This window comes from Podarcis bocagei (genome assembly GCF_964188305.1).
Source record: "Podarcis bocagei genome assembly, chromosome: 5".
NCBI lineage: Eukaryota > Metazoa > Chordata > Lepidosauria > Squamata > Lacertidae > Podarcis > Podarcis bocagei.
Genome location: NC_138129.1, coordinates 58589660 through 58601738, shown reverse-complemented (window position 1 = coordinate 58601738; position 12079 = coordinate 58589660). Strand labels below are relative to the sequence as shown.

Below are 12079 nucleotides of genomic sequence, written 5' to 3'. Positions count from 1 at the left end.
ATAATTGCAAAGAGGAGTAGATGTGACAGTTCAGAAATCTTCACTTTATACAAATATATATTCCTTTCTTTTCCATAGAACATTTAACAACCCCACAGGAAACAAAGCTATACTGAAAATCACTGACTTGTCCAAAGCTATCTAGTAGTATGGGCTCTAGACCATTTCAGTCAAATAAATTATATAATGGACATTTTAAAAGATGACTCCTGTTAATTCAATAATATTTTGTCTACTGTGCTTTGCATTCTTGAATCTGCAGCTTCTACAGTTTCTAACCTAGATTAATGCATGACAGGATACAGCATTTAGCCTAAGCTTTGCCAACCACATAATCCTGGTGGACTGGAACAACAACTCAAAACAAGCCAACATATTAGCCAAGGAAGTAATACTATTTCACACTAAAGTCTTAAATGCAATGTGACTGATATAACTTATTCAAGATCAAGGACCTTATAGAAATTAAAAGAGAGATTTGTATATCTTACAACAGTGTTTATTATACAGGGAAGGAAATCTGAACACAGAATTTTAAAATTAACTCTGTAACGATAAAGTGTAGTACACACAACTGACCTGTTCCTGCACACAGTCAAGGGATCAACCAATTCTTTAAGCAGAAGCAAAGTCTGCAATTTTTAATGCCACCATCCAAATAAACATTGAAGAAGTCTGTGCTGGTATGCAAAATAGTAGGCCTTGCATGCAGACAATGAACCAGACAACCCAGTCATTCAATATATGTAGCCTCACAAGTGAAACAAAAAAGCTAGCTTGTTATGTGCACCTTTCTAAAACTTTCTCCCAAATCTATCCTGCAAACATTTGTGCTGGAGAAGACAACCAAAATACATTAAATCAAGAACTTAGTGACAGTGCCTGATTCCACAGCTAGGTTTCAAGGAAAACCCCACAACAGAGTCTAAAGAAAAGGCAGGCAAACTTGGCCTTAAATACACTTCAGTTCACAATCCACCCATAATAATTTTTTTACAAACAGGAAACTCTAAACTTTAAATTTAAAAATGCATGATTCTATTGCAGAACACTATTGTGACCAGCAATGATAAAAGTAACAATATATCGAGGGCCACAGCTTCCTTGTCCTTGCTTCAAACAAAACACCCTAGAAACATTACTAGAAATTAGACTGATTCATAACTCTTATTGTGGAAGGCTCTGGGGTGAAAAAAATGTTTTCCTGCTTGGTTGTTTGTTGCCCTAGAAGGAACAGCAGGCCAGAAACTCAATAAATAAATAAATTTCTGATCTGTTTAGGACTGCAATATAAGAAGCATACCAAGGATGCAAATTTAAAGGTGCTCTCTTAATTCAAATATTCCAGATGTATACTGTCATTTGCCATCCTCTTACCTTTTTCTCCTACACATGCATAAAGAAACGAATGAACCAATGTCTATCCATGATATACACTGCCCAATCAGCTAGTTGAATTGAATCTGTATATTCTGCTTGATCCTAAAAATGAAACAAACACCACATTAGAATTCCTAAAGCTGCTATTAGTTGTATGTAGTTTAGCTATTTTCAGCCTGCCTCATCTTGAAATCCAAGTTAGAGTAAGATTTTCCCCCTCTGAAACCTATTAAAAACAATTTGATAACATAACCTTCGCTCCACTACATTTAAGTGGCCACCAAAGAAAGCCCCCACCAAAAAGATAGCAATTATTCCCTGTCTCCAACACATGCTCCCAAATCTCCACAGCAGTTACACAGATGAACTATCCTTTCCCAAATAACGTGTAGACAGCACACATCTGATCTCATGAAGAGGCAGGAGGTAAGATGGGCTTAAACTAGTTTATTATCAGTGTCCTAAACTGCATCTAGTCTCTTTATGAGGCCATGCATCCTTGTGTAAATGTACTTCCCGAAACACAGTCAAAAGCAACTTCAGAAGAGTAACCAAGCCCTAAGACTACAAAGGCATCACAATAAGTTGCTAGATACAAACTTGAAAAGACTTGCCATTTTCTCACTAGCTTAACTGGTAACACTTGCTTATGCCTACAATAGAAATTTGTACTTATTCATCTCAGGTAATAAAAGATTTGGGCACCTTACAGCACCTAATCTATAGTGGTTCTCACTTTCATTAGGAAACATGACATTCTTATTATAATAAACCAAGTTTTCTGTGATAGGATTAACTTTTTACCAGATTGGGTGGAGACTAACACCAAAGTATGGAGGAAATAGTCTTAAGGAAATAACCAGGAATAAGTTTTTGCTACAAGTATGCAGAAGATGGCAAAACATGAAGGCTGCAACTTGAGCTCTTCAATGTATCCTTGTTCCTAGATTGTGTACATCAGGGCTGTCCAACTGGTCGATCGCGATCTACCGGTCGATCTGACCTCTCTCCCTAAAAAAAGCTCAACTACTCTTATCTCTCCCCCCCAAAAAGCTCAACAGCTCTGGTCAAATCCAATGGGTAGATCACTGCCAGTTTATTTATAGTGGGAGTAGATCGCAGTCTCTTGGACACCCCTGGTGTACATCTTTCCACAGAAGCATTCAACTAAGCCACCTGGTGACTGTCCCTCTGGTTAGTGTACCTTCCCTCCTCTCTGACTCAAATTACTAGAGTGACATGAGAAATTAAATACCAAAACCAAATAAATACAAATGTGTAATGTGTAATGGAAAATAATCATACAGAACAGGACTATCAATTTGACTGGCATACTTCGATGCCTGCAGACATTTTAAAAATGGCAGACCCAAGTGACTTCTTCAGGGCAAAAGTCTGGGCAGGTCCTAGGATGCCCAGACAACAAGACCTCCTCTCAGCCTTGCTAAGGAAAGCAAAGCAATATGTTTGGTACCAGCTTGGCTGCAGGAGTTGCCAGAAGGAGGTGTACAAAACATCATTCAATCATCTTACAGACTCCATTCCAGATAGGTGTAGGGTTTACTCCTTAGTCTTTTCTTCTCCTGAAGATGTACCACAAGGCTATGGGTATGTGCCCACCACACTACATAAAAATACATTTTCAACACCACAGAACCACTGTGTGTATTCACTGACTACAATAATCCTCAATATTATGCCAATGGGAATGGGCCCTAATCACTTCATTCCTGCACACTGTTCTTTCCCTTGGGCTGGACGATATCTGGTTTTCAACATCGTGATATACCAGCTAAATACTGTGATATACAGATATATAACAATGCCTGAAATAAGGATGGAACCATGTAGAAGCAAATGGGGTAACGTCCTGGCAACTACTACCCAGACAGAGAGAGGTAGGGAGGAAGAAGCAGCCAAACCTCGTGTCAATTTCTGGATGGTGTGGAATAGAGAGGAAAAGCAGAAGATACAGACCCTGGAGGGGGAACCCCCACCCCTATCTTAGCACAGGGATTCTTAGCACAGAGAGACAGACAAACACATGCATGCATGCGCACCCATGCACATGCAGAAGACGAGTAACAGGAACTGAGAAGCATTGACTAGCTTCACGGATTTTCCCACATTGTGGGAAAGCTGACCACAGAACTGAGGGAATGGGAGAAGAGGTGGTAGCAGGGACGGGAGCGGCAGGGGTGGTGGTGGGGAAGTAGCTCTGAGGCAAAGATGCACGTCTGCCACCTCCCTCAGTGTAAGGGGAAGGGACTGTGGCGCTGGGGAGGGAGGCGAGCAAGCGAGCAAAGCAGGGAGGTGGTGGTGCACTGTTTGGCCTGCCCCTCTCCAAACTTGTGTGTGTGAGATTTGGGAGAGGGAAGTCCTCTTCCCTCTATATCAGGGGTTGTCAACCTGGTCCCTACCGCCCACTAGTGGGCGTTTCAGGATTCTAGGTGGGCAGTAGGGGGTTCTACGGCACAAGCTGAATCCTCCTTCCATCGAGCGCTGGTGGGCGGTAAGGAAAGTTTACCATCAAGAAAGATACATTAGTGGGCAGTAGGTATAAAAAGGGTTGACTACCCCTGCTCTACATATTTTAATCCCAGCAGTAGCGATTCTCCCCTTCCTGCAGAGAAAAGTCTTCGTTCAGCTGAGCCATCCCATGGGGAAGTCATCAGTTTCCAATCCTTTTGTCCAAATTTCCCTCGTGATATATTGCCAGGTCAAAACAACAATGTGGATTCAAAAACAATTTGGGATGATATACTGATTTATCACCTAGCCCTACTCTCCACCTTTCCTATGCTATGATGCAGTCCCTGGTCAAAATATTTTGTGTTGCTTTTTCCTATTCCTGGTCCCATCATCAATATAGACTTTCAACATTGTTCTTCCTTCCTCAGTAAGTAGAGTGTGAAACTCTCAGGGTCATGGGTTTGAGTCCCATGTTGGGCAAAAGATTCCTGCATTGCAGGGGGTTGGACTAGACGATCCTCGTGATCCCTTCCAACTCTACAATTCTATGATCAATAATTACGGAGACCAAACGTAGAGAGGTGGAGAGAAATTAGATCAGAGTTAAGCATGAGTAGAGCAAAGTGCAATTATATAGTGAAAATGAGTGATGGATGTTATGCCAAAGTGGTGATAAGTTGAGTACTGTGCATATTTTGTGGTGAGTAGACATTTTACTAAAAGGCTATCTGGGGAATGGCTTATTTTGGCATTTCAATGTGCAGCATTTCTTCTCATGAAGATTATTCATGACCCAATAGTCCCATGAGCCAACGTACACCAAGGATGCAGAATATCCAGCAAAAGGGCATGGCAGCATGACAACAAGGTGAAGAGATAAACAACACAAAAGAATCATTATGCCATCTTCACTCTCAATTTAATAGCAGAATGAATAGGAGGACAGGGAGCGATGTAAGGACTGGGAGATGCAGAATAATTAACTTCAGTCTTATGAATTTTTGAATGTTGGTGCGAACAGTACTGCAAACATAAGACAACTAAACATCTAAACAAGCTTTCATCCTACTGATCCTACATAGTAATTGTATACCAAACAGTGTACAGCCAGCTAGGTGAACAGAGCTAGGAGTGAGTTCAAAGCAAAATTTTGACACAGCAAAGTGAAATCAGAAAATATGAAAGTGTTTATAACGAGGAAGTGTCATTCATAGCTAGGCACAGCTATTAGGAGATTTGTACAGCACTTTGATCTGCATTTTACAGGGAACATTACGGATTTCTATGTTTGCTATATTATGGGGGGGATCAACACAGAGGTTTCTGACAGTTACAGATGTTCTAACAAAAAAGGCTATAAACCAGAAGAGACATTTAACATATCTAGAAAATTGATGTATTTGAATACTGTGCAATAAAGCAAAATACAAACAATTCATAGGTTTACTTCATATATTTATATGAATTTCAGTCAATTTAGAAGATGATTCTACAGCATACATTAGCTCAAAATGTAATCATCTGTATAAAATTTTAAGAGTGCATTGATACAATAAACATGCTTTTTATTACAGAACACTCAAGAAGCACAGGCTCAAATGAAGTCTAATTTTAAGATCATCAGCTGATGGTAAATGCCTCTCCCCCATAGTCAATGTATGCGGGAATGTAAGAGATTCTGGTTTCCCATCTGCCACTCCAGTGACAAAACAAAAGCTATTGTGCTTGAGACATGCATTTAACCCTTCTTCTCTTGTACTGGCCTAGATCTGCACTAAAGCAATTGAAAGTAATGGACCACAAAAAGTAAACAATGCTTATCCAAGAAGTCACAACAGTATGCAAACACACAAAAAATATAGGACCTCCTATTTTAGTTTATAAGTACCAGTTGCAGTAAAAACAGCACCTCTAGGCCAGCTGTTCCTCCCAACTGAAACAAATGTGACAGATAACTGTATGAGGTGAACCAGACAGGAATTATCCTCCCCCCACATACACACTGCAAAATTTGCAGCATGAGTACTTGCCTCAGGTACACTCACTAAGAAGATGACATATGGACCAGCTTTCTTAACATTTGCACCAAGACAAAAACACACACTGCCTTTCATTACATTTCTGGATACATGCTTTGTTTTCCACAGCACATAAACTAATCTCTGTTTTTTAAAAAAATAATTTGTAAAGTAGCAGTACAATCTCACCGTAGGAGCTGACAGACTGAACTAAAACAAACCTTCCACTCAACTTCTTAATTAGATGGAGGCAGTGAAGGTTTGGTTTAAAAAAAATTAAATAGGTCATTTAATGAAGCTCAGTTTCCACAGCTATTACTAAAAAGATGTCTACAAACAGAATACAAAGGCCGGACCTTCTGAGACCAGATGCCTTTAAGGAGTTTGAGAGCAAAGCATTCTTTTTTTCTACAAAAGTCCATTATTTTCCCATTATTCAAAATAGGCTTAACCTACCAGTACTGAATCTTTGAAGTACTGGTAAGCAAGTCCCATTGACAGGAACTTGCAAAGTCTGTATATAATTAGGGTCTTGCTCTTAAAAGCTATTTTTGTTTAATCAAAAACATACAATATATATTCCGTTGGGAAAGCGTACTTCTTTACAATTCCAGCTACTGTTAATTACCTTTATCTAAAGATTTATTAGGGACGCGGGTGGCGCTGTGGGTAAAACCTCAGCGCCTAGGACTTGCCGATCGCATGGTCGGCAGTTTGAATCCCCGCGGCGGGGTGCGCTCCCGTCTTTCGGTCCCAGCACCTGCCAACCTAGCAGTTCGAAAGCACCTCCGGGTGCAAGTAGATAAATAGGGACCGCTTACCAGCGGGAAGGTAAATGGCGTTCCGTGTGCTGCGCTGGCTCGCCAGATGCAGCTTGTCACGCTGGCCACGTGACCTGGAAGTGTCTGCGGACAGCGCTGGCTCCCAGCCTATAGAGTGAGATGAGCGCACAACCCTAGAGTCTGGCAAGACTGGCCCGTACGGGCAGGGGTACCTTTACCTTTACCTTAAAAATTTATTATTTAATCCAAAGGACTGCCTCCTCCAATCAGAGCAGTCCTCCTCATTAACATCTCCAGGAGAGATTCTTCTTTATGTTCTACCAGTGGAAGAGAGGTTCCTGGTTGAGATGTGGAAGACAACCTTCTTGGAATCACATCTAAGCTGTGAAAGTTCTTACTCAAAGGAGGTTTGTTTCACCCAAATAATTGTCTAGTACATAGTGAAGACACTTGTGTTCTGGGGCAAGTTTGGCCTGTTGGACGGATGTGTTTATTGTACTGACCCCACAACCCTGCTGTGATATTCCCCAATCTTGCTTGTTTAAAAATATGCAATTTTGTTTTGTTTCTTTCATATCCTGAGCACTGCTTTTACAATGAAGGGGCAGGAAATAAATACTTCAAACAAATAAATAGGTCACAGTACTTATGACTCAACTATTTTCCTCATATGCTTATTGTGATTGGTCATCTTGAAGAGAGACTTACTGTGAATTAAAATAAACATACATGTAATCATAATCAATCACACCCTATGACTCTACTTCAGTAGCAGCTAAACCTGCATCCTAAGCTACAAAGCTGCTAGAGCTTGGCTTTTAGGAACTGGCTCTCCAGTGTTTCAGTCAGGAGTCTTTTCCAGCCCTACCTGGAGACACCATTAGCAGCAATACTAAGCTTGGTGGACCAATGGTCTGACTTGTATAAGACAGCTACCCATAGTCCTTCTAAACACACAATGATGGAGAAAATTAAATACTGTATTACTTTGAATAGAATTCAATTGGTGTTGCTTCATTGGTGGAGGAAATAAATTCCCTCCTCCCTCCTGCAAGCCCCCAGAAATTTGCTCCAAGGGGTTCCCCAAAACCTCAGCAAATTTTGGGGAGCAGGCAGGGAGGAAGAATTGCCGGCCCTCTAGTTCTATAACAAATGCCTTCCATCGGCAGAGAAACACTGTTTGCTTCCATCTTTCACATCTTCTTACATAAATTAAAAGGTTTAGGCAACTACTGTTCACTGAGCATTTCAAACAGTTTCCACAATTTCACTCTTGGCCACATGCTCCAAAAACCTTTGCATCAACTCCCAGGTTTCATTTAGCAAAACGAAGTCAAAATTACTAGAGACTTGTTTCAACACCTTTGTATAGGGCTTGTAAATAGCCACTTGGTCTCCTGTGTGAGTAAAAATTGCCTTCAAGCCACTTGATAAGGATATTTACAACAAATAAACTGTGTTTATTTTTACTTTAAACCACAAACTACTAACTTAAGCATGCTTGGGCTGGTGGGTTAAAAACTGCCTTAATACCAGCACCATGAAAAAAGTATAATATAGCGCCCTAATATCCATAACTTTGCTTATACAAAGGTGGTATAAACTGAGAATTTTAACATGGCTTATGGGCTTCCATTAGACGCAGTGTTCCCCAACCTTGGGCCTCCAGCTGTTTTTGGACTACAATTCCCATCATCCTTGGCCACTGGTCTTGCTAGCAAGGGATGATGGGAGTTGTAGTCCAAAAACAGCTGGAGGCCCAAGGTTGGGGAACACTGCATTAGAGCATCTGGTTGACCACTATGAGACAGGGTGCTAGACTACATCCAGCAGGCTCTTATGCTCTTATTAAAATGAAGCAGGTCAAGTTATAACCTTCCAGCTCTAACAAAGCAATTCTATGCATATTTACCTAAAAGTAAATCCCACTATGCTTAATTAGGTTTATTTCCTTGTAGGTGTGTGTTACGACCGCAGCTTAAGTAGATTAAAGTTCTTCCATAACCCTTCGCACAGGACCATTCACAACTACAGGGATACATACATACTTTATCACTGTTTCTGCTATTCCAATCCTAAACATTTACCCGTAAGCCTGTTTTGAAATATTATTCCAAAATAAATATTGTTAGTTATACTTTATCCAAACAGTTAGATGTTGGCATAAAAATTCTTAGCTGTTAGCAATCCTGCTATAGTAAGGCATATTATTTGCCTGTTGACTTCAGCATATATTTCTGCATCCATTTACATTTTTCATCTAAGGAGCCCAGTGGTCTAGATATACACTTTCATTTTAAAATGTAAAAGAACAATGAGAACATAAATGCTAGAATACATGCTGAAAAGCATCTGCTCTGAATAGTTCATCCTTTATTTATGCATTAAGAATTAATTTATTAAAATAATGTAAAGCCTGCCTAAGTTATATGTTAAATTATATTTGCTTAGATTTAGAGCTTCATGGATTATGGAAGGATTAAATATTTTGCATTTTTAAAAAGAAACAGCATAGACATTCACAGTCTTTAAATAAATTTCAGTAAGATTTCAAGCATGAGACTAAACCAAAGCCTAGATTTGATGCCATGAGACACGCTGCAATTATCAGTGAAGTAAAGTTGCTTTTAAAAAATCAGATCTCTATGGGGCCCTTTAAATTTTGGTCAAGTGAGGGCTGCTTTTTTAATGAAATGCTTCTGCGCAGCTGAGCAACATTTAAAGGACCTCTGGGCCACTGAAGAGCCCTCTTAATTATGCCAGCATTTACCAGATATCAAAATCTAAAGTTTTTTGTCTACTGTAATAAGTTTAATTGAGTGTAAATACATTTTTAGTTTAGTAAATCCAGGCCATTAAATTATACTGATATAAGGCATGTGATATTAAATCCACACCAGAGAAACAAACATTAATTCGCTACCACATATATGCATCTTTGTGTTGCTGATCAATAAAAGCAGTTTTATCTATGTTGGGCCAAGCTCAGACAACCTAACAGTTTTCAGTACAATCCAAAAAAGCACTCCACTTTCATGCATCTATATTCAGATTTTGATATTTTACATAATAAATATATTATCCTTCTAGATGTCTATGTGCTAAAAATAATCAACCTGCTGTCCTTATAACCTTTAGTGTGACCTCCATGTTTCCCTTACTCACTCTACCAGGCTCTTTGAAATTTTGCATCCATCTTAAGTCACAAATAAATAGCAGGTTCAGATATGAAAATCTGCACTAACACCACAAGACCATTCAAGTTTTGTGGACATTTTACATGTGGAACTTCACCTTGTTTAAATATATTAATAAATATATTCTGGTGTCATATATACTTATATTTCAGTACATGAAAATACTATTTGTTTACATATATGCAAAATACCTAAACATTCAAACTTATCAAGGTAATTCCCACCAGTTGTTCATGTTACAAGATATGCATTCCCTCCATTGCAACCAGTCATCTGGACCTACTTACCCACATCCACAGAACTAAAAATACCTGAATTTTATCACCAAGGTGAGTATTACTTAAGTGAGCACAACAACAAACACAATTAAAAGTAACCTTGCCTCTTGGTAAGCGCTCTAGTTCGGAAGTGATGGCACGTTTCAAATTATTTAAATAGTGAACAGACTGCAACAAACGACGCCAGAGCAAGGGAAGGTACTTCGGGCACAAAATAGGACACCTTGACAGCAATATTCCCGTCAGATCCAGTATGAGAAACTTGGGCTGTGAACAAATGGGAGCTGCCTGTAAAGCAGCAGGACAGGAAAGAAAGGGGATGCAAGAATGCACAACTGCAAAAACAAGCAAGGACTGTGAAAAAGCGATGCATATGCTCTACGGGGGGGGGGCCTGGATGTATGGGGGAGGGGAATCTACTAATTAGCAGAAGCGGTATGGGAAGGCTTGCTTATTTGTTTGGGGCGGCGGCGCGGGGGGCTGCCACGTCTTCTCGCTCGCCCCCTGAGATATTAAGAGGGCTGGGAAGCGCTATAAACGAGAAGCCATGAACTCCTCGCGGAAGGCTTCCCGGTTGCCATGAAGGGAACAGGGCTCTCTTCCCCCCAACCCACTCCATCAGGACAAGCCAGACAAACAAGGCGAGGGATAAGCCGGGACGAGAAGCTCCTCGTCTGCCTCTTTATTCTCAAGGTCCCGAGGCTTTCATGATCCCTAGTACGAAGGAGGGAAACTCGCGCCCCTAAAGTTGGGGGGCGGCGGAATTGACCCAAGGTGTGCTGTGGGGGAACGCGCTCCGACCCTCAGTTATGTCGCCTCTTGCCCCTTTTGGGCCACCCTCCCTGGGGGAAGGTTCCCTCAGCTTCCTCTCCTCAGGAGCCGTGGGGCGGCCCCCCACCACCCACCAAGAGAGGCTCCCTTCTCACGCCGCCCCACAGGGGCCTGGGAGAGGATGCCCGGCCTTAGCGGCCCGACGGAGACCGGCTAAATCGGGAGGCGGCCAGCAGCTTACTCACCTCGGGAGGCGGCGGCGGCAGCAGCAGCAGCGAGCGCCGCCGGGCCTGCATGTCGGAGAGGCTCCCCTCGCTCGGCTCCCGGGCAGGCCTCTTCCCGAGCTCAAGGAAGGCCAGCGCGGCGCCTGCCCGGCCTCCCGCTTGCCCGCCTGTTCCCGACGGCGAGGGCTGCCTCCTCTCCTGGCTGGCTGGGCTCCCTCGCCCGCTCCGAGGCCGCCTCAGCTGCCGGCAACCAGCGCCCCCTGGCTGGCCTCAGAGGCAGCGCACGGCACTGCGGCACAAGCGGGGAAGCCTGGCAGGCCTCCTCAGGCCTCCTCAGGCGCGGCTGCGTGGTAGAGCGGCGCCGCGGGGACGGAGGGAGGGCTGGTGGTGGAGCCGCCGCCGCTCCTCGTTTATTTCTCCGTTTCCAAGCGGAAGCCCAGGCGAGGCTTGCTAGGTAGGCACCGCCCGCCTAGGGAGCAAGCAGCCGCTCGAGCCTCTGGGAGGCGGAGTCGCCAGAGGGCAATTTGGATGCTTTGGGGAAACCCCTCTCGGCGCGCGAGGAGGACAAACAACTGGCTTTGCCAGCCACCTAAGAAGGGAGGACTCGGGCATTGCAAAGAAACGGAGGGGGAGGCGTCAACCTCCCGCCGCAAGCAAGGACGCAGCTGGAAATCACTGCGCGTGTAACCTACGCGCGCGCGCAGCTGTGCGCTCACGTTCGGAAGAATGTGCTGCACGTTAGTTCATGCAGGATTCCTGTTCCTTGATGCAGATCGAACTCTCATGCAAGCACCCCTTTGCTTTTCCCAAACCCCTTTTTTATTTTTGCGTTGCGTCCCTTTGTTCCTGAGAGATCGGCCAGTGTGTGCTTTATCATCCCTTGGCCCCTTTTGGTGCATATCTGGTCAAAATAATCAGGTTATCCTGCAAAGTGTCAGCTCGATGTCTGCTATCTAA

At 42.7% G+C, this 12079-nt stretch overlaps 1 protein-coding gene across 5 annotated transcripts in view; it reads right to left on the bottom strand.

Moving 5' to 3' along the window:
• Positions 1–11344, bottom strand: part of ZFYVE9 (zinc finger FYVE-type containing 9) — a 49039-nt gene extending 37695 nt beyond the window's left edge. The window contains exons 1-2 of one of the 5 annotated variants that reach the window (XM_081195357.1): positions 11140–11344; positions 1378–1475 (exon numbers count right to left, since the gene is read on the bottom strand). The gene's annotated coding sequence lies outside the window, so the exon portion shown is untranslated. Of the gene's footprint in view, positions 1–1377; positions 1483–11139 lie in introns of all 5 variants that reach the window. The other 4 variants (XM_081195356.1, XM_081195359.1, XM_081195358.1 and 1 more) reach the window with 4 other exon arrangements.
• Between the last annotated feature and the right edge of the window lie 735 nt (positions 11345–12079).